Here is a 17,385-nt window from a genome sequence, read left to right as displayed (position 1 = left end):
CTCTAGTCCTCCTAGTTTGAAGCTCCACCAATATCATGTGGATAGGTCCTTAGTGTGTTTTAACATTTTCAATCCCCGAAAGCCGGGAAATTGGGAAGTGTCATGGAATAACAAAACCATGACCTTTTCATATAGAGCCGATAGAATGCCTACAGATACAGAACTGATACGCCACATAGCCGGTAGTGGAAGATATTTCCGATATAGGTATACCCTAGGAAGTAGGATCATGCGAGTTGGAGAAGTATCACCAGGATACTGTGCACAGATCGTACAAACTGATACGTGTACTAAACAGATGGAAGAATTAGGGCTAGGAGAGTTCACATGGAAAATTTGTAATATGGTAATGTCCTACTCCGTCCCATATGTTCTCCCCGATGATGCATACTTCATATGCGGGAGGAAGGCGTATAAGTGGCTTGCCCCAAACTCAGAAGGGTTATGTTATATTGGAAAAGTACTGCCTGAGGTAATGACCGTATCCCACACTAAAATGAAGGATATTCACCGCAGTGCCCAAGCTCCTTACACTCACACTCATTACGAGCACATCGTTAAACGGCACCTGATAGAAAGAACAGAGCATCCGGCTTCTGACCTGATCCATGAATCCACCGGGATTCAATTCCTAATCGCGTTAGATATCACTCGTACCGCCAGAGGAGTGATAAATTATAAATATATATCTGCGCTTGCAAATTTATTAGACAATATCACTGAAATGTATGATGACACATTCAGGTATACTGGGAGAGAGTTACAAGCCTACAAAACAGAACTGGTTCAGCATAGGATGATTCTCAATTATCTCATGGCTGTGACAGGCGGGTATTGTGTTACCCTAGCGACTCAGTATGGAATAAAGTGCTGCACGTATATTACAAACAGCACTGAGGACCCAGCCGAGGTCATAGACCAAAAGATGGATGACATTTTGCAATTAAAATGGGAGTTCCGAAGGAAACACAATCTCACCCTTGCCGCTGTGGGTAATGAGCTGACCGGTTGGGTGTCATGGTTGAACCCACGAAATTGGTTCTCTGGTTTAGGAGAATGGGCCCAAGGTATTATCATGGATGTAGGGAAATTTCTTTTGTGTATTCTGGGTGTCATCATATTGGTCGGTCTGATATTTAGATGCGTTCGGGTTTTAACAAAGTGTAAACGTAGCGCCCGAGTGATGAGTTTAAGAAGTGAAGATACTGTAATAACAACGACTGATTTGATTTACGACCCAACCATTGAGACAATGTTGTGATGAAAATGTGATTCCATGGTCCGTTTCTTTCACCCGTTTCTCCTTTGTTTTCCTCCAAGGTACAAAGACATCCGCTTGGAAGAAGAATTTGACAACCTTTTACACAGACCATTGATGGACAATGCCATAGACCCCCAATATCCCTAGCAATTTTAAAATTTTACGATAGCCCAACAATTTTGTAAGCCTATGGACATTGAGAAAGCTTTTGCTCGCATTTTGGCAAAAGCCCAAAGAGACTACAGTCAACATGTACATCAACACAAGACACCAGACAAGACTTCAATCAACAAATGTACATTAAACTCACATAATTTATGACTGCATTTACCATAATTGCTCCTTATCTTCATCTCTACAACCTTCAGGTAATGACACACATAGTCGATAGGGAATATAGGCACAGATATCAGCACTCACATATCCCCCATTCATGTATCATCAACTAAAATGTGCTCCCCCATTTTGTTGCAACCAAAAACCGAAAAGAGCTCGGTAAAGTTTGACAGCCCATCCACAGACCCGTACCACGGGATAAGAAGGAATTCAAATGTATACTTCGCAATACCTCGAAGCTTGATTTAAAACACGTTCGGCACGATGATACATGACCCCTCAAACATGGACTCATACATACATGCTTCTACTATCTCACTAGGTCATACCGTTTTCCCACCTTCTTCTCTTCTCCCCTACCCAATCATAGAAATGTATTATACATGACATATATTTTTCTCTTTTTGAACTGTTTTAGGAAGTGGCAGTTATTTGGTGACTGCCAAAGGGTGGACTGTCAAAGTCAGAAAAATATCATGCTGCACATTGCCATATATGCACCTCATGCGTGTGCCCGCTGCACGTGCATGAGCCCTCCCGTGCGTGCGTATACTCGCAGTCGCGTGCACTCGCAGGCGCACGATATGCGCATTTACGGTAGAGTTTGTGTGCGTCTAGCGGGCGACTCGATCGTTACATATTTTAGTCATATAATGTATTTTGTAGATTATGGTCCCTTTGATAGAATCTGAAAGTTTAGTTAATGTAGTATGTTCAGAGACAAAGAGATCCCTCTTTGTTTGATACGAAGGGTCAGACAGGGGTGACACAGTGGTGTTTAGTATCCATCGGAAGAGAATATAATTAGCAATATTCCGGTGTTGGTTTGAAGCGGATTAATCGCTCGTGCGTATAGTTATGGCCATAAGAAGTTTATGGACATTTGCTATATTTGCAGTTTATTACCCATGCGGCGGGAAACCTGAGTTTCCCTCCCACTTGAGCAGTTTGAAATAGTCACAGCCCACCTGTATGAACCAACCTATGACCTTTTGTTATAATGCGGAGACGGATTCCTGTGTCCAATGAACAATAAGAATGTAGGGACCATTGTACTGTACTTTGTGTAGTGTATATAAAGACAAGCCGACCTGGGCCAGCTCTCTACTCTTCTCAACGGTTCTCATCACTGATAATCGGGAGCTGGATATCCAGAAAGGCGCATGCGATTGTTTCCCCTTGTGCGTAAGTTCTCTGCAACCATATTTGTCTCCTATTTTGTTGTAAGCCATTTTTCTCTCTCTTTCCCCTTAAATGTAATTGTGCCGCTATTGTAATTTTAACGTGTAGTAATTCGGTTAGGTATTTTATGTTAGTTTGGTAGTGTATAAGTTGTAATGTGTATCCTTTTGCAATTGAACGTTCATTCTCTCCCTTAAAAGGTGTTAGACCCTTAGACCGGTATTTGAGTGTTTATTATATTGCTAAAAGTGTTCTCTGAGCGTCACATACGCTCATACAGCTTTTAAACTAACAAGGTTACACTGTGTTGCATTTACACCCTAACACTGCACAAAGGTTTAACTCTGTGAGCGTCAGCGCCGCTTGTGATCTCCTCGTGGTCTCGAGCGTCCGCTACGCTGGTAGCGTATCATCACGGTAATCGGCAGCCTATAGCGTGCTTGCCTCTACGCATTAAGCCGTGAGCGAACGTGCCGCTCGTGCGTCTCGTCCACGGCTAAGCGTCCGCTACGCTGAGTGCGTACCCTTACGGTACCACATACTCCAATAGCGTACTGACTCTCTTAACCTTTTAGCGTGTTTAATATAGGATATATATTAGGCTTTGTCATGACCTAATGCATGTTGACTATTAGTGGTCAACCTATTGACTGTAGCCCTTTTTACATCTGCACCTTTTATGGCAATAAATAGGTTAGATTTATGGATCACTGGCAATGATATATATGTGTCACCAGTGGTCATATACTATATATGGATCACTGGATATATAGATAACTGGCACTTATATATATATACATATATATATGTGTGTGTGTAACTGGTGGTCGAATATATGAGTCAGCCTTGCCAGATATTTGGGTCACTGGCAGTCAGGTAAATAGGTTACTGGCACTCAGATATATGACTCATTAGTTGTCATATATATGGGTCAATGTCTGTCAGGTACATGGGACATTGATGGTCGTACAGGTTGAGTATCCCATATCCATATATTCCGAAATACGGAATATTCCGAAATACGGAATTTTTTGACGGAGAGTGAGACAGTGAAACTTTGTTTTCTGATGGCTCAATGTACACAAACTTTGTTTAATACACAAAGTTATTAAAAATATTGTATTAAATGACCTCCAGGCTGTGTGTATAAGGTGTATATGAAACATAAATGAATTGTGTGAATGTACACACACTTTGTTTAATGCACAAAGTTATTAAAAATAATGTCTAAAATGACCTTCAGGCTGTGTGTATAAGCTGTATATGTAACATAAATGTATTCTGTGCTTAGACTTAGGTCCCATCACCATGATATCTCATTATGGTATGCAATTATTCCAAAATACGGAAAAATCCCATATCCAAAATGCCTCTGGTCCCAAGCATTTTGGATAAGGGAGACTCAACCTGTATATGGGTCACTTGCAGCCAGATATATGGATCATTGGCAGTCAAATACATGGTTCCTTTGTTCCTGGTATTCAGATATATGGGTCAATGGAGGTCAGATATATGTTGTTATTGATGGTCAGATATATAGGTCACTGATGATCAGATTTATGGTTTATTTGTGGTAAAAAATATGGGTCACTGGTAGATATATTTTGTTATTGATGGTCAGATACATGGATCACTGGTGGTCAGAAATATGGGTCACTGGCAGTCAGATATATGGGTTACTGGTGGTCCGAGATATGGGTTACTGGTGGTCAGATACACTATATGGACAAAAGTATTCAGACGCTGACCATTACACCAACAGGGACTGTAATTACATTGCATTCAAATACATATACTTTAATATGGAGTTGGTCCTCCTTTTGCATATACAGCTTTCATATATAACTTTGACCAAATCAAACAATCAAATACTTCACCCGTACTACCAATCCTTTGGAGAATAATGTCCTATTAGGGTAAAGTATATCCTGGCAGTAACGCGGGAGCCCTCCCTAAACTGTCCACGAGGGGGCGTTTGCAGCCAATGTCTCTCTAATAGACTGCTTATACTGAAACAGATGACTTCTAAGGAGGCGTCAGTGGACGCAAGGTAAACAGTTGTAAACAGGCATGCAAAACCACTTTCTCCATAATACAGAACAGCAGTAATGTCTCACGGTACCAACCGCATTTGTATCCACAGAAAGGTAAGTCAGTTATCATCCAGTGATATAAACTAGTAAACAGACCAGTTCTGGCTTGCACAGTAAGAACAGGGGTTTGCACAGTCCTGTTACCTTTTGTTGAACTGTGTTGTAACAACCGGGTGCAGTATAAGTGTGAAGGTCATAACATGGACCCGTTAGGAGGCGCTATTACATAGGGAGAGTCTTTGACGGAGCTGTTTAGGGTTAGGGGCGTCCCCCTTTCTGACAGGCGGCAGTTAATGATAACCCTCTACTTTACGTGGAAACATCTATGAAGACCCAGGTACAGTACTTCTGTACTTGGGGTTCCTGTAACCCGGATAGCTGGGATATTGGGGATAAGTGAGAGTACCTGCGGTATATTCGTTGCTCCTGCTGTCTGCAGCCGTGCTCCCAATCACTGCAGCCTCTCCCGTATGACTGTTATTAGGGGAATCCTCTTCCCACGCGATCTCCCCCCTTCCGGATCTCGAGCCCTTGTGCCGCCGCGTCTTTGATGTTGGGCAGGTGTCAGGAAGCCTCCGTGACCTGAGCCACCTCCCTCTCTTGTCCACGCGGCGGTGTTGTTCCTTCTCTCCGGCCGTGGCAGGCAGCAGCGATTCCAGCGGGTGGGCGCGCTCTCTTCGTTCCCCTCACACCGCGGTCCTCTCTCTCTCCGTCTTCCCGCCTCTGCCCCGATCTCCTCAGCTCACTGTTCTCTCAGTCTCCTCACTGCCTGCTCACTCTCCTCAGCTCACTGTTCTGCAGGCTGCTGCAGGACAACCTTTTTATAACTTTGCATTCCCAGGAACACATTCTATCTGGGATTTCCCGCTCTTAGTCTGCAAATGGGTGAGTCATGCACTTTGCATTTTGCAGACTGATCTGTATTGCTATGAGCTGTGCTGTTAACTCCTTCTGTGCTGTAAGCTGTAGGCTGCTGGCACAGTGCTATGCAACTCCAGCAAACATTTTACTTTTTTTTAAAGTCATGCTGGCACCTGTAGTGCCACAGTTGATTTGGGCTGCAGTTTCAGGGTATCACAGTAAGATTCCGTGCCCCTGTTTTGGGTCTTAATGAACTACCTGGTCAGAGGCGGAACTACCGGCAGTGCAAGCAGTGCGTTGCACTGGGGCCCGCCTCTGTCCAGGGGCCCAAGCATGTAATGAGTCAAACTGACTCATTACATGCCGCTGTGCGCTGCGGGCAACCGCTGCCCGCAGCGCACAGCCGCCCGGAGAGGAGAGGAGCGGCGCGCACTGCAGCGGTACGGGGTAAGGTGGAGGACGGAGGTGAAGGAGGGAGCCGCAGCAGCGCTTTGTTACTGGTGGAGGCGCTGCTGCTGCTGCCCCTCTGCTTCACTATAGGCTGTCTCTGAGAACAGCCTATAGTGAAGCAGAGGTGCAGCAGCAGCAGCGCCTCCACCAATAACACAGCGCTGCTGCGGCTCCCTCCTCCACCTCCCTCCTCCTTCTTCTCTACTGCCCGGGAAGCTGCACAAGGAGCCTGAGCCAACAGAGAGGGTAAGTATAATTCTTCTTTCTTTCTTTCTTTCTTTCTTTCTTTCTTTCTTTCTTTCTTTCTTTCTTTCTTTCTTTCTTTCCTTCTTTCTTTCTTTCTTTCTTTCTTTCTTTCTTTCTTTCTTTCTTTCTTTCTTTCTTTTTCTTTCTTTCTTTCTTTCTTTCTTTCTTTCTTTCTGTCTCATTCTTTTTTTATTTGTTGGGACTGCCTGCCGCAATGTGTAAAAAGGGGGAATCAGCCTGCCGCAATGTGTAAAAAGGGGGGACTGCCTGCCGCTATGTATAAAAATGGGGAATCTGCCTGCCGCTATGTATAAAAATGGGGAATCTGCCTGCCGCAATGTGTAAAAAGGGGGAATCTGCCTGCCGCAATGTAAAAATGGGGAATCTGCTTGCCGCAATGTAAAAATGGGGAATCTGCCTGCCGCAATGTGTAAAAAGGGGGAATCAGCCTGCCGCTATGTATAAAAATGGGGAATCTGCCTGCCGCTATGTGTAAAAAGGGAGAATCTGCCTGCCGTAATGTGTAAAAAGGGCACGCTGTCTGCCGTTATGTGTAAAAAGTGTATGCTGTCTGCCGTCATGTGTAAAATGGGGATGCTGTCTGCCGTAATGTGTAAAAAGTGTATGCGGTCTGCCGTAATGTGTAAAATGGGGAATCTGCCTGCCGCAATGTAAAAATGGGGAATCTGGCTGCCGCAATGTGTAAAAAGGGGGAATCAGCCTGCCGCAATGTGTAAAAAGGGGGGACTGCCTGCCGCTATGTATAAAAATGGGGAATCTGCCTGCCGCTATGTATAAAAATGGGGAATCTGCCTGCCGCAATGTATAAAAAGGGGGAATCTGCCTGCCGCAATGTAAAAATGGGGAATCTGCTTGCCGCAATGTAAAAATGGAGAATCTGCCTGCCGCAATGTGTAAAAAGGGGGAATCAGCCTGCCGCAATGTGTAAAAATGGGGAATCTGCCTGCCGCTATGTATAAAAATGGGGAGTCTGCCTGCCGCTATGTGTAAAAAGGGAGAATCTGCCTGCCGTAATGTGTAAAAAGGGCACGCTGTCTGCCGTTATGTGTAAAAAGTGTATGCTGTCTGCCGTAATGTGTAAAATGGGGATGCTGTCTGCCGTTATGTGTAAAAAGTGTATGCTGTCTGCCGTAATGTGTAAAATGGGGACGCTGTCTGCCGTAATGTGTAAAAAGTGTATGCTGTCTGCCGTAATGTGTAAAAAGGGGATGCTGTCTGCCGCTATGTGTAACGAGGGCACGCTGTCTGCCATTATGTGTAAAAAGTGTATGCTGTCTGCCGTAATGTGTAAAATGGGGACGCTGTCTGCCGTAATGTGTAAAAAGTGCACGCTGTCTGCCGCTCTGTGTAACGAGGGCACGCTGTCTGCCGTTATGTGTAAAAAGTGCACGCTGTCTGCCGTTATGTGTAAAAAGGGGAATCTGTTCGCTGTAAGGTGTAAAAGGGTCTCTACCTGGTGTAGTGGTGCTACTGTGCGGCGTAATTTGAAGAATGGAGACTACTGTGCACCGTTTTATGAATTGGTATTATTTTGTGGACACACCCCTTCCCCACGATGCCACGCCACTATGTATTTTTGCGCGCGCCTACGGCGCGCACTGCCCATGGGGTGGACTTGGATGGGATGGGGGGGGGGCCCAAAGCATTTTGTCGCACCTGGGCCCACTGCTTGCTTGTTCCGCCACTGTACCTGGTGTTAGTTTATGTACTCTGTCTACTACTTTAGTCTCTGATGCGAAGGAACTATATTAAGTCTCCTAACTTCACACCATCCTCAAACCCAACACCACACGGCCCGACCACAAGGTACGAGATCCGTCCACGGCGAATCCTGACATACACCTGGCATAAAACCAGTGTTTTGCATCCATTGCAGAGGTATTCAGCATACGCACACAATTGGTGGTGGTGGTGGTGGTGGTGGGGGTTTAACTTACTTTACATCTGTTTCTCTGACGTCCTAGTGGATGCTGGGAACTCCGTAAGGACCATGGGGAATAGCGGCTCCGCAGGAGACTGGGCACAACTAAAGAAAGCTTTAGGACTACCTGGTGTGCACTGGCTCCTCCCACCATGACCCTCCTCCAGACCTCAGTTAGAATCGTGTGCCCGGCTGAGCTGGATGCACACTAGGGGCTCTCCTGAGCTCCTAGAAAAAGAAAGTTTATTTTAGGTTTTTTATTTTCAGTGAGATCTGCTGGCAACAGACTCACTGCTACGAGGGACTAAGGGGAGAAGAAGCGAACCTACCTGCTTGCAGCTAGCTTGGGCTTCTTAGGCTACTGGACACCATTAGCTCCAGAGGGATCGAACACAGGGCCCGACCTCGATCGTCCGGTCCCGGAGCCGCGCCGCCGTCCCCCTTACAGAGCCAGAAGCAAGAAGATGGTCCGGAAAATCGGCGGCAGAAGACTTCGGTCTTCAACAAGGTAGCGCACAGCACTGCAGCTGTGCGCCATTGCTCCTCATGCACACCTCACACTCCGGTCACTGATGGGTGCAGGGCGCTGGGGGGGGGGCGCCCTGAGCAGCAATATTAACACCTTGGCTGGCAAAATAATCACAATATATAGTCCTAGAGGCTATATATGTGAAAAATACCCCTGCCAGAGATCCATAAAAAAGCGGGAGAAGCCCGCCGAAAAAGGGGCGGGGCTATCTCCCTCAGCACACTGGCGCCATTTTCTCTTCACAGTGCAGCTGGAAGACAGCTCCCCAGGCTCTCCCCTGTAGTTTTCAGGCTCAAAGGGTTAAAAAGAGGGGGGGGCACTAAATTTAGGTGCAAATCTGTGTATTATAGCAGCTATAAGGGAAAAATCACTGTGGGCAGTGTGAATCCCTGCATTATATAGCGCTCTGGTGTGTGCTGGCATACTCTCTCTCTGTCTCCCCAAAGGACTTTGTGGGGTCCTGTCCTCAGTCAGAGCATTCCCTGTGTGTGTGCGGTGTGTCGGTACGGCTGTGTCGACATGGTTGATGAGGAGGCTTATGTGGAGGCGGAGCAGATGCCGATAAATGTGATGTCGCCCCCTGTGGGGCCGACACCAGAGTGGATGGATAGGTGGAAGGTATTAACCGACAGTGTCAACTCCTTACATAAAAGGCTGGATGACGTAACAGCTGTGGGACAGCTGGCTTCTCAGCCCGCGCCTGCCCAGGCGTCTCAAAGGCCATCAGGGGCTCAAAAACGCCCGCTACCTCAGATGGCAGACACAGATGTCGACACGGAGTCTGACTCCAGTGTCGACGAGGTTGAGACATATACACAATCCACTAGGACCATCCGTTGCATGATCTCGGCAATAAAAATAAATGTGTTACACATTTCTGACATTAACCCAGGTACCACAAAAAAGGGGTTTTATGTTTGGGGAGAAAAAGCAGCCAGTGTTTTGTTCCCCCATCAGATGAGTGAATGAAGTGTGTGAAGAAGCGTGGGTTCCCCCGATAAGAAACTGGTAATTTCTAAAAAGTTACTGATGGCGTACCCTTTCCCGCCAGAGGATAGGTCACGTTGGGAGATATCCCCTAGGGTGGATAAGGCGCTCACACGTTTGTCAAAAAAGGTGGCACTGCCGTCTTAGGATACGGCCACTTTGAAGGAGCCTGCTGATAAAAAGCAGGGGCTATCCTGAAGTCTGTATATACACACTCAGGTACTATACTGAGACCTGCAATTGCCTCAGCATGGATAGTGCTGCTGCAGCATGGTCTATTACCCTGTCAGGACAGAGATACTATTTTGCTAACCATAGAGCATATTAAAGACGTCGTCTTATATATGAGGGATGCACAGAGGGATATTTGCCGGCTGGCATCCAGAATTAATGCAATGTCCATTCTGCCAGGAGGGTATTAGGGACCCGGCAGTGGACAGGCGATGCTGACTTTAGAAGGCACATGAAGATTCTGCCTTATAAGGGTGAGGAATTGTTTGGGGATGGTCTCTGGGACCTCGTATCCACAGCAACAGCTGGGAAGAAATTTTTTTTTTACCTCAAGTTTCCTCACAGCCTAAGAAAGCACAGTATTATAAGATACAGTCCTTTCGGCTTCAGAAAAGCAAGCGGGTCAAAGGCGCTTCCCTTCTGCACAGAGACAAGGGAAGAGGGAAAAAGCTGCACCAGACAGCCAGTTCCCAGGATCAAAAATCTTCCCCCGCTTCCTCTGAGTCCACCGCATGACGCTAGGGCTCCACAGGTGGAGCCAGGTGCGGTGGGGGTGCGTCTCGGGAACTTCAGCGACTAGTGGGCTCGCTCACAGGTGGATCCCTGGGTTCTGCAAGTAGTATCACAGGGATACAAGCTGGAGTTCGAGGCGACTCCCCCTCGCCGTTACCTCAAATCAGCCTTGCCTGCTGCCCTCGAGGGGTGGTAGTACTGGCGGCAATTCACAAGCTGTAGTTCCAGCAGGTGATAATCAAGGTACCCCTCCTTCAACAAGGCCGGGGTTACTATTCCACAATGTTTGTGGTACCGAAACCAGACGGTTCGGTGAGACCCATTCTAAAATTGAAATCCTTTAACACTTATATACGAAGGTTCAAGTTCAAAATGGAATCGCTCAGGGCGGTTATTGCAAGCCTGGATGAAGGGGATTACATGGTATCACTGGACATCAAGGATGTTTACCTGCATGTCCCCATTTACCCTCCTCACCAGGAGTACCTCAAAATTGTGGTACAGGACTGTCATTACCAATTCCAGATGTTGCCGTTGGTCTGTCCCCGGCACCGAGGGTATTTACCAAGGTAATGGCCGAAATGATGATACTCCTTCAAAAAAAAGGGAGTTATAATTATCCCGTACTTGGACGATCTCCTTATAAAGGCGAGGTCCAGGGAGCAGTTGTTCGTCGGAGTAGCACTATCTCGGGAAGTGCTACAACAGCACGGCTGGATTCTAAATAGTCCAAAGTCGCAGCTGGTTCCTACGACGCGTCTACTGTTCCTGGGTATGGTTCTGGACACAGAACAGGAAAAAAGGGTTTCTCCCGGAGGAGAAGGCCATGGAGTTGTCATCTCTAGTCAGAGACCTCCTAATACAAATACAGGTGTCGGTGCATCAATGCACGCGAGTCCTGGGAAAGATGGTAGCTTATTACGAAGAAATTCCATTCGGCAGGTTCCATGCAAGGATCTTCCAGTGGGATCTGTTGGACAAGTGGTCCGGGTCGCATCTTCAGATGCATCGGCTGATAACTCTGTCTCCTAGAGCCAGGGTGTCGCTGTTGTGGTGGCTGCAGAGTGCTCATTTTCTAGTGGGCCGCAGATTCGGCATACAAGACTGGGTCCTGGTGACCACGGATGCCAGCCTTCGAGGCTGGGGGGTAGTCACACAGGGAAGAAACTTCCAAGGACTATGGTCAAGTCAGGAGACTTCCCTACACAAAAATATTCTGGGACTAAGGGCCATTCACAATGCCCTAAGTCAGGCTAGACCCCTGCTTCAACATCAGCCGGTGCTGATCCAGTCAGACAACATCACGGCGGTCGCCCTTGTAAACCAGCAGGGCGGCAGAAGAAGCAGGATGGCGATGGCAGAAGCCACAAGGTTTTTCCGATGGGCGGAAAATCATGTGTTAGCATTGTCAGCAGTGTTCATTCCCGGAGTGGACAACTGGGAAGCAGACTTTCTCAGCAGGCACGACCTCCACCCGGGAGAGTGGGGACTTCATCCAGAAGTCTTTAAAATGATTGTACACCATTGGGAAAGGCCACTGGTGGACATGATGGCGTCCCGCCTCAACAAAAAGCTAAAAAGATATTGCGCCAGGTCAAGGGACCCTCAGGCGATAGCTGTGGACGCTCTGGTAACACCGTGGGTGTACCAGTCGGTGTATGTGTTCCCTCCTCTGCCTCTCATACCCAAGGTACTGAGAATAATAAGAAGGAGAGGAGTAAGAACTATACTCGTGGTTCCGGATTGGCCAAGAAGAGCTTGGTACCCAGAACTTCAAGAAATTATCTCAGAGGACCCATGGCCTCTGCCGCTCAGACAGGACCTGCTGCAGCAGGGGCCCTGCCTGTTTCAAGACTTACCACAGCTGTGTTTGACGGCATGGCGGTTGAACACCGGATCCTAAAGGAAAAAGGCATTCCGGAGGAAGTCATTCCTACGCTGATTAAGGCTAGGAAAGATGTGATCGCAAAATATTATCACCGCATATGGCGAAAATATGTTGCTTGGTGTGAGGCCAGGAAGGCCCCAACGGAGGAATTTCAACTGGGTCGATTTCTGCACTTCCTAGTCAGGAGTGACTATGGGCCTAAAATTGGGTTCCATTAAGGTCCAGATTTCGGCTCTGTACATTTTCTTCCAAAAAGAACTGGCTTCACTGCCTGAAGTTCAGACTTTTGTTAAGGGAGTGCTGCATATTCAGCCCCCGTTTGTGCCTCTAGTGGCACCGTGGGATCTCAACGTGAGGTTGGATTCCTGAAGTCGCATTGGGTTGAGCCACTTAAATCCGTAGAGCTAAAATACTTCACGTGGAAAGTGGTCATGCTGTTGGCCTTGGCGTCGGCCAGGCGTGTATCAGAATTGGCGGCTTTGTCATGCAAAAGCCCTTATCTGATTTTCATATGGATAGGGCGGAATTGAGGACTCGTTCCCAATTCCTTCCTAAGGTGGTATCAGCTTTTCATGTGAACCAACCTATTGTGGTGCCTGCGGCTACGGGGGACTTGGAGGACTCCAAGTTACTGGACGTAGTCAGGGCCATGAAAATCTATGTTTCCAGGACGTCTGGAGTCAGGAAAACTGACTCGCTATTTATCCTGTATGCACCCAACAAGCTGGGTGCTCCTGCTTCTAAGCAGACTATTGCTCGCTGGATCTGTAGCACGATTCAACTTGCACATTCTGCGGCTGGACTGCCGTATCCTAAATCTGTAAAAGCCCATTCCACGAGGAAAGTGGGCTCTTTTTGGGCGGCTTCCCAAGGGGTCTCGGCTTTACAACTTTGCCGAGCTGTTACTTGGTCGGGTTCAAACATCTTTGCAAGAGTTTACAAGTTTGATACCCTGGCTGAGGAGGACCTTGAGTTTGCTCATTCGGTGCTGCAGAGTCATCCGCACTCTCCCGCCCGTTTGGGAGCTTTGGTATAATCCCCATGGTCCTTACGGAGTTCCCAGCATCCACTAGGACGTCAGAGAAAATAAGATTTTACTCACCGGTAAATCTATTTCTCGTAGTCCGTAGTGGATGCTGGGCGCCCATCCCAAGTGCGGATTGTCTGCAATACTTGTATATAGTTATTGCCTAACTAAAGGGTTATTGTTATTAGCCATCTGTTAGTGAGGCTCAGTTATATTTCATACTGTTAACTGGGTATAATATCACGAGTTATACGGTGTGATTGGTGTGGCTGGTATGAGTCTTACCCGGGATTCAAAATCCTTCCTTATTGTGTCAGCTCTTCCGGGCACAGTATCCTAACTGAGGTCTGGAGGAGGGTCATGGTGGGAGGAGCCAGTGCACACCAGGTAGTACTAAAGCTTTCTTTAGTTGTGCCCAGTCTCCTGCGGAGCCGCTATTCCCCATGGTCCCTACTGAGTTCCCAGCATCCACTACGAACTACGAGAAATAGATTTACCGGTGAGTAAAATCTTATTTTTTGTAACGTAAAATGAGTCCAATTCTTCATCAAGCGTCACAAGTGTACAAATGGTATTGCTTCTATAGAAGATCAGATACACAAATTTGTTAATTTTTCTAGGCATACAATATTGATGTAAAATAGACCTGGGTAGTGGTGACCATAAATTTTACACATATTCAGCACATCATAAAAGTACCTGGTCTATTTTTAAGTTTAGTAAAATTTAGTTTTGGAATGTTCAGTACCACTGTCATGCATCTTCTCTTCCACTAGGTTGTGCTATTGCTTTACAAACAACTGTGCTCTATACCAGTTCCGTGATACTGACTGTGCTAAAGATAAGGGGTTGGTGGTCATTCCGAGTTGTTCGCTCGCTAGCAGTTTTTAGCAGCCATGCAAACGCTATGCCGCCGCTCACTGGGAGTGTATTTTAGCGTAGCAGAAGTGCGAACGAAAGGATCGTAAAGCTGTTTCTATGTTTTTTTTGTGCAGTTTTAGAGTAGCTCAAAACCTACTCAGCGCTTGCGATCACTTCAGACTGTTCAGTTCTTGTTTTGACGTCACAAACACGCCCTGCGTTCGCCCAGCCACGCCTACGTTTTTCCTGGCACGCCTGCGTTTTTACGAACACTCCCTGAAAACAGTCAGTTGACACCCAGAAACGCCCTCTTCCTGTCAATCACTCTGCGGCCAGCAGTGCGACTGAAATGCTTCGCTAGACCCTGTGTGAAACTACATCGTTCGTTGTAATAGTATGTCTCGCGTGCGCATTGCGCCGCATACGCATGCGCAGAAGTGCCATTTTTTTGCCTCATCGCTGCACAGCGAACGAATGCAGCTAGCGATCAACTCGGAATGACCCCCAATATACAGTATAATGCATTAATTTCCTATAAGGTAAAAGTAAAAGAATACTATGTAGATTTTTATAATGTACTCTATTAGCAAAAGCTATTTGTAACAATGACTGTAGTAGATATACAAAGACTCCCAATCCTATGTTCATTTTCGTTACTGTTTCTGGGGTTAGCCAAACCCAGTTTTATTGTTTAGTTTACTATAAAAATGTATTTATACATTATGAAATAAATATTATTATTACTATTACCTACCAATTAGTACAATAGCTGTTAGAAAGATAAATTCAATTGTTCATCTTAAAAATTAAAAAATGTCATAGTCATGAACCTAGATTTTATTCAGATTTCATTGGCAGCCTAATCTAATTTGATTGGGAGTATTTTTAAATCTATAGTCACTGCCTCACTGGTTATGGTACGTGCCACTGGCGTATCTATAATGGGTACAGTGTGTTCGGTGCACACGGGCCCCTGGGTCCAAAGGGGGCACACACTGCATCCATATCTTCTATACTCACCTTTCCGGCATCCATCGGTGACTGTGTGTGGGCCCCCTCCTCTCCCGTAGCCGTCACCGCCGCTGCTAGCGCACTGAGCACTAGAGACTCTGGGACAGTGCCAGAGTCTACAGCGCATGCGCAGGACTCCGAAAAAATGGTGCTGCAGTCATTTTTCGGAGTCCTGCACATGCGCTGTAGACTCTGGCACTGTGCCAGAATCTCAGTGCTGAGAGCGCTAACAGCAGTGGTGACGGCTACAGGAGAGGAGGGGGCCCACACACGGAGTCTGCACACGGGTCCCCTACTCTCTAGAAACACTGCTGGTACATGCTATGCACAAGGGTGTAGCTACCATAGGTGCAGGGAGTTCAGCTGCTATGGGGCCCAGAGCTGAGAGGGGCCACCTTCCCTGTCATAGTTACATGTGTTATACACATTTTTCGCCATTGGTATGCCCCTGGACCTGCTTATCTAGGTATGCCCCTGGACCTGCTTATTGTAGTGTGGTATAAAATGAACTGGAGGGCATTTTAATGTTATATAATATGAACCGGGGCACTGTAATGAGGCACAATATGAACAGGGAGCACTATATAGCATAATGTGGGATACTGTGCGGCATAATGTGTATTGGCAGCTCTGACATGTGACATAGGGTAAACTTAAGCACTACTGCGATTCATAAAATAAACTAGGGCACTACTCTGGGGCATAACATTAAATAAGGCTCTACTATGGTTCAGAAAATGAACTAGGGCACTATTATAGGGCGTAAAATTAATAACTGCTGCAGAGAAGTGTCTCTCTAGAAGCATTGGGACGGGGGCCCCTTCAAAATGTTGCTATAGGGCCCACAAAATTCTGGCTACGCCTCTGGCTATACATCAGTAGTCACTGCCCCACTGGTTATATCTCATGTTTGTTACTGGGTGCACTGCACGAAGTTGGGTGGTCTTCAGTATGCCGGCTGTCGGGATCCCGGCGCACAGTATACCGGCGCCGGAATCCAGACAGCAGGCATACTGACACTTATTCTCCCTCGTGGGGGTCCACGACCCCCGTGGAGGGAGAATAAAATAGCGCCACCGTGCCCGCATCGTGGCGAGCGCAGCGAGCCCGCAAGGGGCTCATTTTTGCGCTCGCCACATTGTCGGTAAGCCGGCGGTTGGGCTCCCGGCGCCGGTATGCTGGTCGGCGGGAGCCTGACCGCCGGCATACCATACTACACCCCCCGAAATTCAGGGTAAAAGTAAAGTGATTAGTTGTTCTTATTTACTAAATGTTTATGAATGGAAAACCTAGAGTAGGGCTGGTCAAATCAGTCCTCGAGATCTACCAACAGTTCATGTTTTCCAGGCCTCCTGGAGATCTGTAGAATTGTCAGTTAGGAATGAATGCAGCACATCTTAATTAGTAATGACTACACCTGTGCACCTGCTTGGTGGTCTGGAAAATGTGAACTGTAGGTAGATCTCGAGGACTGGTTTGGCCAGCCCTGACCTAGAGGTTTTTTTTTTAAAATCAAATCAATCAATCAATCAATCAATCAATCAATCAATCAATCAATCTGTGTACTAAGGCAATCTATGTACAGTGGATCCGGAACGTATTCACAGCGCTTCAGTTTTTTCACATTTTGTTATGTTACAGCAGGGGTGGGGAACCTTTTTTCTACCAAGGGCCATTTGGATATTTATAAAATCCTTCGGGGGCCATACAAAAATTATCAACTTAAAAATTAGCCTGCCCCCAGTAGATATGCCCCCATTAGATGTGACCCCTAGTAGCGCCGCTTACACACACACATTAAAAGAAAGAAAAAACACAATACTCACCAGCCCTGCTCCTGCTTCCGGACCCTTGCCCTCTGCCTGGCTGCTCGCTCCTCAGAACTATGGGAGAGATGTCATAACATCTCCCATAGCACTGCACAGGCACACACGCACACTACCAGAGCCGGAAGACAGAGCTCAGGA

The sequence above is a fragment of the Pseudophryne corroboree genome, chromosome 7 (genome assembly GCF_028390025.1).
Source record: "Pseudophryne corroboree isolate aPseCor3 chromosome 7, aPseCor3.hap2, whole genome shotgun sequence".
Classification (NCBI taxonomy): Eukaryota; Metazoa; Chordata; class Amphibia; order Anura; family Myobatrachidae; genus Pseudophryne; species Pseudophryne corroboree.
The sequence above is the reverse complement of the archived record's forward strand: the minus strand, read 5'-3'. Positions refer to the sequence as shown.